This window comes from Parasteatoda tepidariorum, chromosome 6, assembly GCF_043381705.1.
Source record: "Parasteatoda tepidariorum isolate YZ-2023 chromosome 6, CAS_Ptep_4.0, whole genome shotgun sequence".
In the NCBI taxonomy this organism is placed as follows: Eukaryota; Metazoa; Arthropoda; class Arachnida; order Araneae; family Theridiidae; genus Parasteatoda; species Parasteatoda tepidariorum.
In genome coordinates this window covers 82,207,896-82,220,613 of record NC_092209.1, presented here as the reverse complement: position 1 = coordinate 82,220,613, position 12,718 = coordinate 82,207,896, and positions in this window count along the sequence as shown.

The window sequence follows — 12,718 nt, the reverse complement described above, 5'->3', positions numbered from 1 at the left end:
TATTTCAGAAATATATATAGGAATTTCACCTTTCTGTTACATTTTTATCAGAGTAATTAGTCTGAAATTATAGTACAATTTTTCAATTTGTTGGATTAGTTAATACTCTTGACAAACTTATAGTTTATATCTTATCATTTGACATTTTGCAATGTTTGAATGACTTTCGAAACTTAGTTCCAAAAAATTCCACGAGGTAATTAGCTAAACTTTTTTTTGTTGTCTTCTTTGATGTTTCTTCTTTCGAAAAAACCTGCCCCATTTTGCCCGTATTGCAAAGGTGGACTAAATATACCGAAAAACAAAAATTATGTTTGTTTTTTTCGTCATGTTTTCGCATTATTTTGTAATTAATTCGCGTTATTTCGTAATATTACTTCGGAAATATAATTTGTTTTTCATTTTAAATACAAAATTACGAAAATTATTACATTTTCATTGCTATATTTAATTATTTAACCGTACCATATTATTTTTTTTATTTTTACTCGCCATATTTCAGCCACCATTTTGTTTTCTTGGGTATTTTTAGTGTATTTCAACTATGAATTCAATTTACCTGCACATAAAAACCCCTAAATAAATACCCCCAAATTTTGAAACAAATTTTATCGAAATACTAATTTTGACCACGAAATCTTGGATGCTGGCCCATTGTACAAGGGGCGGAACTTCCTAATATTACAAAAATCTTGAAAAAATGCATGTTGAGAAAAATTAAATGAAAATGTAACTTAGAAAACATATTGGGAAATATTATTTATAAAAAATTCTGTTATAACCCTCTTCCTCATGTCTTTGACAGCTATGCTGCAGAGGAGTTTCTAACACTTCCGTACGAACTTTTGAGAAATTTAAAGGAAATATTATTTGATACAAAAAACTTGTTCTCGCATTTCCTGTTTATTTTGCTTCTTATTTAATTAATTATTTATAATGATTTAATGTTTAATAGTTTTATTTTATCCAATTTGTTCCCCAAACATTTATAAGTTCGTTTACCTCATAAAATAAACATAGTAAAAAAAAAACTCAAAATGACTTCACATCATTGGTATGCGATGCAATAGAAATGATCCTATAAAAAAATGAATGACTCCATGAGTTCCAAATCAGAGGAGGGGAGAAAAACTGTCTAATTGGTTTTTATAATTTAAACGTTTAGAAAAAAAAAGCAAATGGTTACAATAAAACAAATAAATAGACTTTTGAGTCTATCATTGAGGAGAGTTGTCCACATGCATCTGATTTTCTTCTCATTAATGTTTAATAAAAATAAGTTAAGTAAACTTATTTTTTTACCCAAATATTAAAATGTTTTTCTTTTTGATTTGCTAAAGAATGCATATTTATTTAAATTAATAAAGCCTGCAATGAGAGTATAGATTTTAAAAGAGAATACTGATTGGTCCTTTTCAAAAATATAATCGGAAATTGAAATGTTTTTAAACATCATGTTTGATAAGTGTTCTAAAAAAGAAAAATAAATGTTAATTTTCTTCACCAAAACGAAAAAAGTGGTATTTTAAATGTCGATAGAAGTTTATTATGAAGTTTTGCACTTGCTGTTTTTTTTTTTTTTATGAGTGAAAATTTTTATAAATTTATTTCCTCATTCTTAGTCTACTGAACAAACTTGATTTTATTACATATTTGCATTTTTATTTTCACTTCTTTTCCTACATTTTAGTTTTGAATCTCCTGGCTTATTCAAGCTGAAAATAATTAAAATTTTAATTGGCAAAAAATTCTGCTTCTAGGTGTCGGAAAGCGTTAAAAAATTGTGTTTTTATCCGGTACAGAAAACCAAATAAAAATTTGCTCACTTATAGTCAAAAAGTGGTCAAAATTTTAATTGCAAGATTTTCTTTTCTTCTTTGTAGAGAAATAGTTATTAATTCTTACGTTTAAATTCCAGGTTTGATTTTTTTGTTAATTTTCATTTAAATAAAATTTGTCTAGTTTAAGTCCTGAAAATAATAAGGAATTAATTCATAATTTATTTACTACTATTATTATTTCGCAAATTCACTATCCATAAAAAAAAATATTTTGTGAAGAGCAAGCACGCTTGCAACGCTATAATGATTTTAAGCCCGTATTTCTAAACATTTTTGGTCCGATGAGTAACAACGAAATGAAGACTAAGTTCGATTATTAAGTTGGAATGTTCGAATAAGCATATTCATTTGTCCTGTCCTGTTGTTTAAGAAATTACTCCTCCACCATAAAAATATATATTTTTTTTTTTTTTGCAATTTAACAATTTTGTATTTTGTCTTGTAACTACTTATAAAAATGTGACACATTTTTATAATAACGCATGACACTGACAACGAAATGTTCACATCGACAAAATGACCTTGTCGACGATATGATTCTGTTGACATAATTGACCTTGTCGACGATATGATCCTGGGGATGAAATGGCCTGTCGACGAAATGACCTAGTCGATGAAATGGCCTGTCGATGAAGTGATTATCCATTAAATGAACCGCAGACCAAATTTTAAAAATCCCTATATACTTAATAAGAGCCGTGATGGCCCAGTAGGATAGAGCGTTTGACTTTCAATGAGGTGAACCAGGTTCGAATCCCAGCGATGGCTGGTCGGTAAGAATTCTGTATCTGGCTTGCACTGAGCACAGTGCTGACGAGAAATATTCTCAGTGTTAGACGGTTCATGGGTTAGAGTCCCCTTGCCGTCAGAATGAATGCATATTGTGTACCCCCTAATATGTTAAGAATTCGCCAAGAACGGTCAGGCTAACCGTGGTAGGTTCTCGTGGTCCTTCTCTACATGTAACGCAAATGCGAGTTAGCTCCATCAAAAAGTTCTCCACGAAGGCAAATTCCTCTCAATAATTGATTCATCCAGGAGTTCCCTTTTCTTCTAGATTAGTTTCAAAATTACAAAGCTACGGAGTTGAACATTGGTAATCGTAAACTCAAAATTGGGTGGGATGTTCAACGACGGTTATGAAATAAAATATATTTAATATAACATTATTACATTATGTGAAGTTCGAATTTTAGTTATCATTTTTGACGTTCTTTTTGTGTGCCGATTTTAATGCAAATCAAATAACATTTTTTGGTAGTGGTAATCCGATCGTGTTTTCGGTAGTTAGTGCTACGTATTTCCATGTAGTTTCTAAAAATCGTATTTTTTTTTAAATGCTTTTTACGTCTTTTAAGCTTTGAACGGTGTATTTAAATAAACTGGTTTTGACGTGCTTTGTTTGCGCAAATTTCATCGCAAATCAAATTACTTTGGACCCTTCTTTGCTAACTATTGGCATCCGCGAGATTTTTAAAATTTCGATATTTTTAGCACTATATTATTACGAATTTCTGAATTCCTCATTTAGATAACCACTTTATGATGCGGTCTATTTGTGCTGATTTTATCACAAATTCAAATTATTTTTGAATCGTCATTTTGGCAATTATTGCTACACATTTCTAACGTGGTTTTGAAAATCCCGATATTTTTAATACGCTATTACGCTTGAATTTTATATCTCGCATTAAAAAACCTCAATTTCTGACGAGCTTATTTTGTGCTGATTTCATCGTAAACACAAAGTGATTTTGATCGTTTTTCGGCATTTATTACTACGCTTTTTCACGTGATTTTAAAAAAAAAGGTCTTGATATTTCTAATAATTTATTGTTACGACACGCGAGTTTTGCATTAAAATAATCACTTTTTGCTGTGCTCTAATTGTGCCAATTTTAACGTAAATATACGAAGTTTTTCAAACGTTTATTTATTTATTCTTATTTATTTATTTTTTGCAGTTATTGTTACATTTTTTCTTGTAATCCAGATTATCCTGGTATTTTAATAAAAATTCTGAATTTAGAAAAAAAATATTTAAATTTATGATGAAATCGGTCAAATAAAGAAAGTTAAAGCGTTACGAATTAGATGCGCGATTTATAACTCACAAATCGTAATATCGTAATAAATATATCGGAATCTTAAAAACCACATGGAATTTGATAATTATTAATTTTAAAAAAAACAATCGAAACGTCACTTGGATTTATGATGAAATCAGCAAAGATTACTCAAATTCGCATATTGTAATATCGTATTAAAAATATTGGGTCTTTTAAAACCATGTGGAATTTTATAGCAATAACCAATGAAAAAGCGATCGTGAAAAAAATACAGATTTACAATAGAATCAGCACAAATTTAACGCAATAAAAAATTAAGACTCAAATGCTAAAATATTCGAATTTTTTTTTTATTTTTCCAAAAAAAATAATAATTCATTGCGTTTAGAAGCTCCCGGGCTGTACATCAACAGTCAGCAAATCGCAGGTTGAGCACCCCTATGTAAGATAAGTATTTTCTCAAATGTTCAAGATTAATTTCTTTTCAATTATTAATTCCTTACTAATCAATATTAAAATAATTTTAATTAAAATAAAATGAATGATTATAAACGTTCGAATGTCTCTTCATTTAAATTCGTCTCATATTATAATTTTAAAAAAATTTGTGTAAATCTATGATAGGATGTATTTTTAAATCTTGCAGGAGGGCACACCTAAGTCTATGTTATACCATTGTAATCATATGGAGGGGAAAAAAATATTTTTAAATAATTTTTCTTTTTTTAAAAAAAAGCAGTATTTTGTGAATTGAGATGAAATATTTCGTCATTTTTCTAAACGTTATCAAGTCATCATAAGAATAACATTCAGAGAAAGTATTGCTAATTGATGCATAATATTTGAAAATATACTATTGTATATAGTTAAAAAAATATATAAAATTTAAAAAATTTAGTTTGAGCCTATTTTAAATTAATGCTTGCAAATAAATTTTTTAAGAACATTTGAACAAATGTTTAACTACGTTAAACTTGGGCTCAACAGCAAGAATCGACCTAATTGTTAAATTTATATAAATTTATATAAAAACACATCACCAATTTGTATATCAGTTTTGCATAGCAACCTATCTTTTTTTATACTAATTAATTTTTAATGTTAATTATTTTTTTAATTGTAAACAAAATAAAATATGTACTTATTCAGAAATTTTTGCTAGCTTCCACTTCTAGAAATTTAATTATTCTTAAGAGTATAGCAGTATGTGAGAGCATTAACTATATAACTCTATATAAGAACTAGAATAATGCTTATGATAAAGTTTGTCTGAATTATTTCGATGGTCCAACCAACTTTTTTAGCGGAACAACATACCATACGCAAACGTTTTCAATATTTTCTCTCCTTCTACTACAAACTTAAATAGTTGCAAGTATTTACTGAACCAGATAGAAGAATACTAGCTCAATAAATCAAATTTTAAAAGGTAAAGTATAGTTAGTCTATGGCAGGGATGGCGAACCAATGGCACGCTTGCCATTTATGGCACCCGACACAGTATTTTGGGCACGCCACTGATCACATTTGTTATTACACTATGAATTGTTATTTCTCAAATGCTATTACACTATGAAGCATATGTAACTATTAAATTAAAATTCACAAAAAACACGCAAAATAATTAACAATTATTAATGAAAAAAATTAACAATTAATGCTAAAAAAGCAATTAATAACCATAAAAAACAAGCTAACAATAAATAACTAGCAAAAAAAATAAACAGTCCTGCTGAAACTAACATCTTACAACCTAATATAAGTTATTTGTAATCTCATCTGCAACAACGGAAGTCATACTGATGTTACTTAAAGTTGAATTACGCGTATAACTGAGACATTGCAAAATAATTTTTTTTCAATGTAATTAAAGAGTTTTGAGTTGATAGTATTCAGTATTATTATTTTCCCAATAATCACGAAAGCGAAATTATTTGACGGCACGTCTATGACCTCATTAAACAATTTTTTTGGAAAAAATGGCACGTTGGTGTATAAAGGTTCGCCACCCCTGGTCTATGGTAACAGCCAGGGCTGGCAAGTTTTTGACACATGACGGTTTTTACCGGTTTATACCATGGTTTTTACCGTCATGTCAAAAACCCCTCTGTCAAAATCGTCAAAAACTGTCAAAAAACTCATAGTTTTGGTAAAACTGTATTTTTATTTGAGTTTAACTGCTTATAATTTAAAATTAATTCATTTTTGGGCAATAAAATTAGAAAAAAAGTTGTGACAAGGATATTTAAGAACAGATTCTTGCATTTTCCCAACATGATTACATCAAAACATACTATTTGAAGTAAAATATTAGGATACTAAACAAAATTTTCAACATTTCCAAGCATCATTTTGTTTGGCATATTACATTACTGAAGAATGTCAAGTCATTCTTGACTTAGAGTTTGTTAGTAGTTACAAGTTTTGAAAGTTTTGTTTAGCTTATTTCTAATATTTAAGAAATGCCAAATTTTAAATTCTTCTTTTTAGTTCTTGAATTTATTAATAGTTCCAAGCTTTTTTGTTTGTTTGTTTATTTCTAACAATTAAGAAGTGCAAAATTTTGAATCCTTTGCAAATCAAGCTATAATGATAAAAGTAAGTATCACTATTTTCAATAAGTATATTACAATATTTCTATATGAATGTATATCCTTCTATAAGAATACATGTATATAGTTGCAAAATCAATAGCAATCATTTACAACATTCATTTATAAAGGCAATTAAGTGAAAATAATATATATTCTCCGCTATGTGCCATAAATTACAGAAAACAGTAGGTTTTTGACAGTTTTTACCACTGTCATGTCAAAAACCAGTTTTTGACGGCAAAAACCCAACCCTGGTAACAGCTCTCCCCGCCTCAAAGCCTGAGGCCGTCTGCTGGTATGGAAACAATAATAGCACATTTCAGGGAGAGCGGCTTCTCTTCACTCTAGGTTTAACACAATAGACCGAAGAAAAAGATTCCATTTCTCTCTCCGATCCGAACCAAAACCTGTCCTAAACAGAGACCCCACACCCCTACTTGAAATAGTTATGCCTCGTTTCCATAGTCACCGCCACAGATTCTGACGAATGACTAGGGGAGTTCTTACTTTAGACAAACTATACTTCTATCTACTTTAGTAAATAAAATTTTAGAAGGTAAAGTAGCAGAATTTAAAAATTACTTGCTGTTATTACAACTTACTGAAATAAAAATGGCACACTTTGAAGGTGCCATGTGATTCTTTCTTAGTATATGTATTACTAGTGATTCAACTTGTTAATAGAGAAAATAAACAAAAATATTTAATAGCATTTAAATAATTGAGCTTGACCTTGAGGTTCAACCTACTGCATTTCCCCTTATTTTTTTCTAATTGTGTCAGGCTTTCCGTGTTCTTAAGTTTACTTTTATTTTCCAACATACAATTTACTATTTCTAAATCCGATTAATCATTCCTTTTGCCACAATTAACATATTAGCATATTATTCTTACATATAAAATTATAATAACTATTCTTTTGCGGAAATTATCAATTTTTTGAAAGTGAAAAAATTATGAATGAGAAACCATCATGATAGATTAACAAGCAGGCAATGGAGACTCCTAGTATAATCATAAATAATAACAAAACAATTAGAAATAATAAAATGTCAGCTTACTTTTAAGTCATTTTGATAAAAATATTTTAACTTTTTAATCAGATTGAAATGCATGTAATTATCGATAGTGTCATACAAAATCAAGCTATGAATACAATTAAGTTTAATACATTAATACCAGGGCCGGATTAAGCACACGCAGGACCCTAGGCCATTCAGATTTTTGGGGCCCTTAGATTAAATTTTTTCCTCATATATTTTTTTATTTTTTCAAATATAAAAGTATTTATATATCTTTTCATTTAAGAAAGCACATTTAAAATTAAAATAAATAATAATAAATTAAATTTACTTTATTTTATTGAATTAGAACTAAAAAATAGTCATAACATTTTGAAAAAAATTTGAAAAATCATTGTTTTTCTTAATTTTTTAAAATTTATTTTCAAAAAATCCATTTTAAGGGGGCCCCTAATCATTGGGGGTCCCAGGCCATGGCCTAGTCTGGCCTAATGGGTAATCCAGACCTGATTAATACCTACCTAATATATTTTCGTTCTTACATCTTTTTTTTTTTTTTTTTTANTTTTTTTTTTTTTTAATATGTCATTGTTTACTCACAAAATTATTGTTAGAATTTATTTTATCTTACCTTTGTTCTTACAATTTTATCTTTGTTGGATTTAAGTATTTAATTAATATTTTAGTTAAAATTAGCCAATTAAGTTTCTGCAATAATTGATATTTTAACTATAATATATTAAAGTACTTAAAGAATAAATTATTAAAGTATTAAGAAATTTAAAAAAATATTTGTTGAATTATTGCTTAATATCAGTAACTTAAAAGTATGAATAAATTTTAATTCAAATTATAAAAGAATGATATTTTAAAACATTTCTTGTATTATCTAAACAAATATCATTGTGCGCTTTGTTATAAAGTTTAATGCTTCCCCCACCCTATGCTACGCACATGCCTATGTCTACAAGTGTCTGCAGTAGAATAGTTTTTATAATTAGTTTCGAATACAAAATTTTTGGATTAACACAAAATAATAACACACATTAACAACCTAAATTTGTCAAATGAAATATTTTTCAGTTATTTAGTTGTGTAGAAACTACTACCGGCAAATATAAACTAAAAATATTCATAAGAAAAGTTTATCAAACAGGGGTCAGAACTAACAAGCTTCAAGAAATGAAACTACTGTAATCACTACTTCGTTTCGTAGTTCGTAATATAATGTGCAACTGAATGAAAAATGCAGTCTAATGAGTAGTGCAATATTAAAAAAAAAACCCAAATAGATTGTAAAATATTCTTGCAACTACTTTTAACTTTAGCATTGTAAAGAAACTGGTTTAAAATTTAGTTTGTGCAAATCTTATGTGTCCATCCAGAAATGCAATGATGACGACAATGTAATATACAAAGTTGATTTTCTTTAGTTGAACCAACTTTAGTTTTAAAACTTATTGAAAATAACAAATATTTGAAAATTTTCTAGTATTTCATGAAATGAATATCAGCCATCAAGAAAGCTTTAAAAGTTGAAAGAGAATCATATGATAATAATTAGAATTATATCTGTAAAATATAAATTAGGATTTTATTACTTTTAATCATTTTTTCCTTCTTTATAAATTTTTTTTCTTTATTTTTTTTTCTTTTAACTGGAATGAAGAGTGGATCCTTAAACTGAAATCTACTTAACTACTATTAGGAAATAGTAGTTAAGTAGTGACAACATTTTGAAAATAATTTTGAAAAAAAATCATTGTAGTTCCAGTTAACTACATTTCTAAAAGTAGTTAGAGTTAACAACAACAAAAAATCTAAGTTCTACGACCAATGCTACTAAATAATAATTCATACTTATAATATTGTTGAAATCCTGAAGAAAAAAAAAGCGCATGCTGTATTGTTGTTTACCGAAAACGAAAAGTTAAATATCTAAATCGCTTAGGACATTTTTATCCACAATACAATTGTTTTGGCGTGTTGACAGCTGTGTTTTAAGCAGAGGGTACAAACAAAAATATTCGTTTTTTACAACTGACCCTATAAAGGTCATTAAAAAGTATTAATCAAAAAGCATCTTACTTTAGGACACACAGAAGTAGATAAATGAACCATCCTAGTGGAAGGTGAAACGTATAAATGCAAACATTTATTACCTAATAGATTAATGCTTATTGAACTAAATCTAGTTAACGACTTAACCACCATGCTGTCTAACCATACACTAAATGCACCGCGATCCAAAACCGTGAAAAGTTCTCTTAGCTTGTCGTCTGCTCGAATAAACAGTGTTGTTGCCACTTATATTTTTTTGAGGAAAAAAAAACAATTCTGCTAATTGCATCATAAAAAAAAGAGACGTTGCATAACTGTCGCTGCTTATTCGCTCGAATACGCCATCTAGGAAGAAAACCGTTTCCATGGCATGACCCTTCTCTATCTTCTTCTTCTTAGTTGTATAGAAATGTGCTAAGATACTTTTCCTTTTCTTAATATTATTCATGTATAATTCCCCCAAATATTTTTTAACATTTCCATGACGCTTTCCTTTTGAACTATGTTCAATATAGTTTTCAGTTACAAATAGTCTCCTAACTTAAAAAGTTTTTATTTATTTGAAAATCAAGGCAGAAACTAACATACGTCTTTCTATGATTCTCCATACGCTAATGGAGAAAGGATGTGAAGTTCTGCCAGAGGTAAAAAGTTCTGCTCTACGCCCTCTGCAGCCCATTTCGATTGCCTTATTAACTAATTTCTTCATCGTTGGCATTGTTACCGCCTATTCATTGTTCATGTTTCATGTTCATCATTCATTGTTCTAGATTTGGCTACTAGGACTTATTTTTGGCATTTTTTTCATTATTTCTCGAGTTATAAAATGTCTATCGTATTTTCCTACCATTCGACATTTACGCTAAAAAGAGCAAAGTAATTAGTAGTAGCAGGGTAGATAGGGCAGTTTTTTCAATATTAGCGGCAAGGGAGAGGGATACGCTTGAGTTTTCAAATTCCATTGTCTTGATTGTTTATTAAATATCATGACTTCACAGTTAAATAGCTCCAAAACTAACAAATGACAGTGTTATATTTAAACGGCACTTAAATAGTGTTAGACGTATTATTCCTCATAATTCAACTGCCAATAATTCTGTCTACACAAAATTACTCGGTGCAATAAAAAAAATTATTAGCTTTGACATAAAATAACTCAAAAACAAATGCTCTCCAACTCAAATTATATTTAGGCTATGTCTCTTGCTCACTATCAATCTCTGATTATCGGACTGCTGGTTGCTTTCTTTTTTTATCGCTTCATGTGCTCATTTCATCGATCCGAAAATTGTAATAATATACATATTTGTTGCAAAAAATCAAAACAAAATTTTAATTAAATTACACATATTTCGAAATTAAAAATGGAAATTCACATAAAAAAAGAGGTATTTTGATTTCGCCGCCTATTATTTATTGCTTTAATTTTAAGAAATTATTGAATGTGGCATGAAAGAAAATAAAATTGAAAATAAATTAATTCAGAACAAAAAAAAAATTAAATTTGAAAGCCAAATGGGAAAGTGTCATATAGTAAAAATTAAATTTACAATTTTTAACTTTTACTGTAAAGTTAATACATTTGCATTGACAAATTTAATCTAAAGAAGAATTTTAAATAACCTATGTATGTATAAAAAAGAAAAAGGTAGGAGGGAAATGCTCTTAGTCCCTATCGAGTCCCCTAATTAAAATAATTTCATTTTATTTTCATGGAGAGAAAAAAATACGACTTTGTTATCTTTCGGAATTGCATAGATAAACACCAACATTTTAAGATTCAAGGACTCCAAAACTAACTCGAAATTATAAGAAATATCTGTAGTTTCTTTTTCCTTTTTTAAATTTTAGTCATAAGATTACGTACAGGAAAATATTATAGCTTTAACTGCTATTAGTTTTTCCTTCACAACGAAAAATCATTAGTTTCGAAGCTAACTTCAAAATTTAAGCAAAGTGAGATGCTTTGAATCGTTACAAGGTCGGGAAAGTCTGGTTGGTTGAACATTCGACCCATGTCCAAGAAAGAGGTCATAAGTTTGATCCCAGCCAGTCGAAGACTCCCCGTGTAATAAATTGTGACTGATTCACGCTAATTCTGTAGGCACACAAAGTTCTTCATGACCCCATAACAAATCATACCTATGGGGGGTACGGAATTGGAGATTGATCGTTCTCTAGTTCCGATCAAAATTACGATCTGTGGATGAATAAGTGGACGTATGAATTGGCCCAACCCATAAACGGGTTGTGACGCGTGTGTGTCTGAATAAGACGTTTTTTTGACCGTAAGTGGAGCCATTGATAAACAAGAAACGCAACAAATTCACTTGATTTTACCAAACAGGCTTTCTGGTATTGGCAAGCGGCATTTGAAGTAACATCTTTTCAAACATTTGAGTAAAAAAAATCCTTATTTCCCTGCTAATAATGTTAGGCTATACTAAATTCCGCTGCAGCATCAACAACCATTTTGATACCCGAGTGCTCTTTAATGGTCTTCGTCTCATGAAATGTTGTAAATTTCATATCGTTAAAAATTATTCTTTTATGGTTTTAGTATTTTGAACTTTTTTTTTAATTTTAACAAATTGTATTTTTGGGACAAATGAAATTCATTCTCAAAAATTAATTTTCAAATTATAAATTTTTTCGTTGTCAGAATTTCCTGCATTTCTGCTATGCATTTTCAGAAAACCGTTGATTTTGAGAAAATTTCCTTATACTAACAAACTATACAAAAAATTTAGTATATAAAATTCTTTTGAATTTTCCATGTAGTTTTATGTAGGTTTTGAACTAAAAGCTAAGAACTAATTGTGAATTTGTTAATTTTATCAAGCTTTAAGTAGGAATATTTAGAGTTTTACTTTAAAATTTTATATTAAACAATATATTTCGTTTTATTCCAATGCCTCTTTTGTAATTTTCATAAGTTTTAAGTTCAAAACATAGATAATCACATTATTGGTCCCATCAACTAAAATGTGTCTTATTGTGCAGAATGTGCAGCAAATTCCAGATTATGATGTGACAGATTTACCCATAAACAAATTTTCTCTGATGCTACACAGTTAATCATTACAAAAAAAATTATTTCAGTTATAGATAAATTTTTAATGCAATAATTA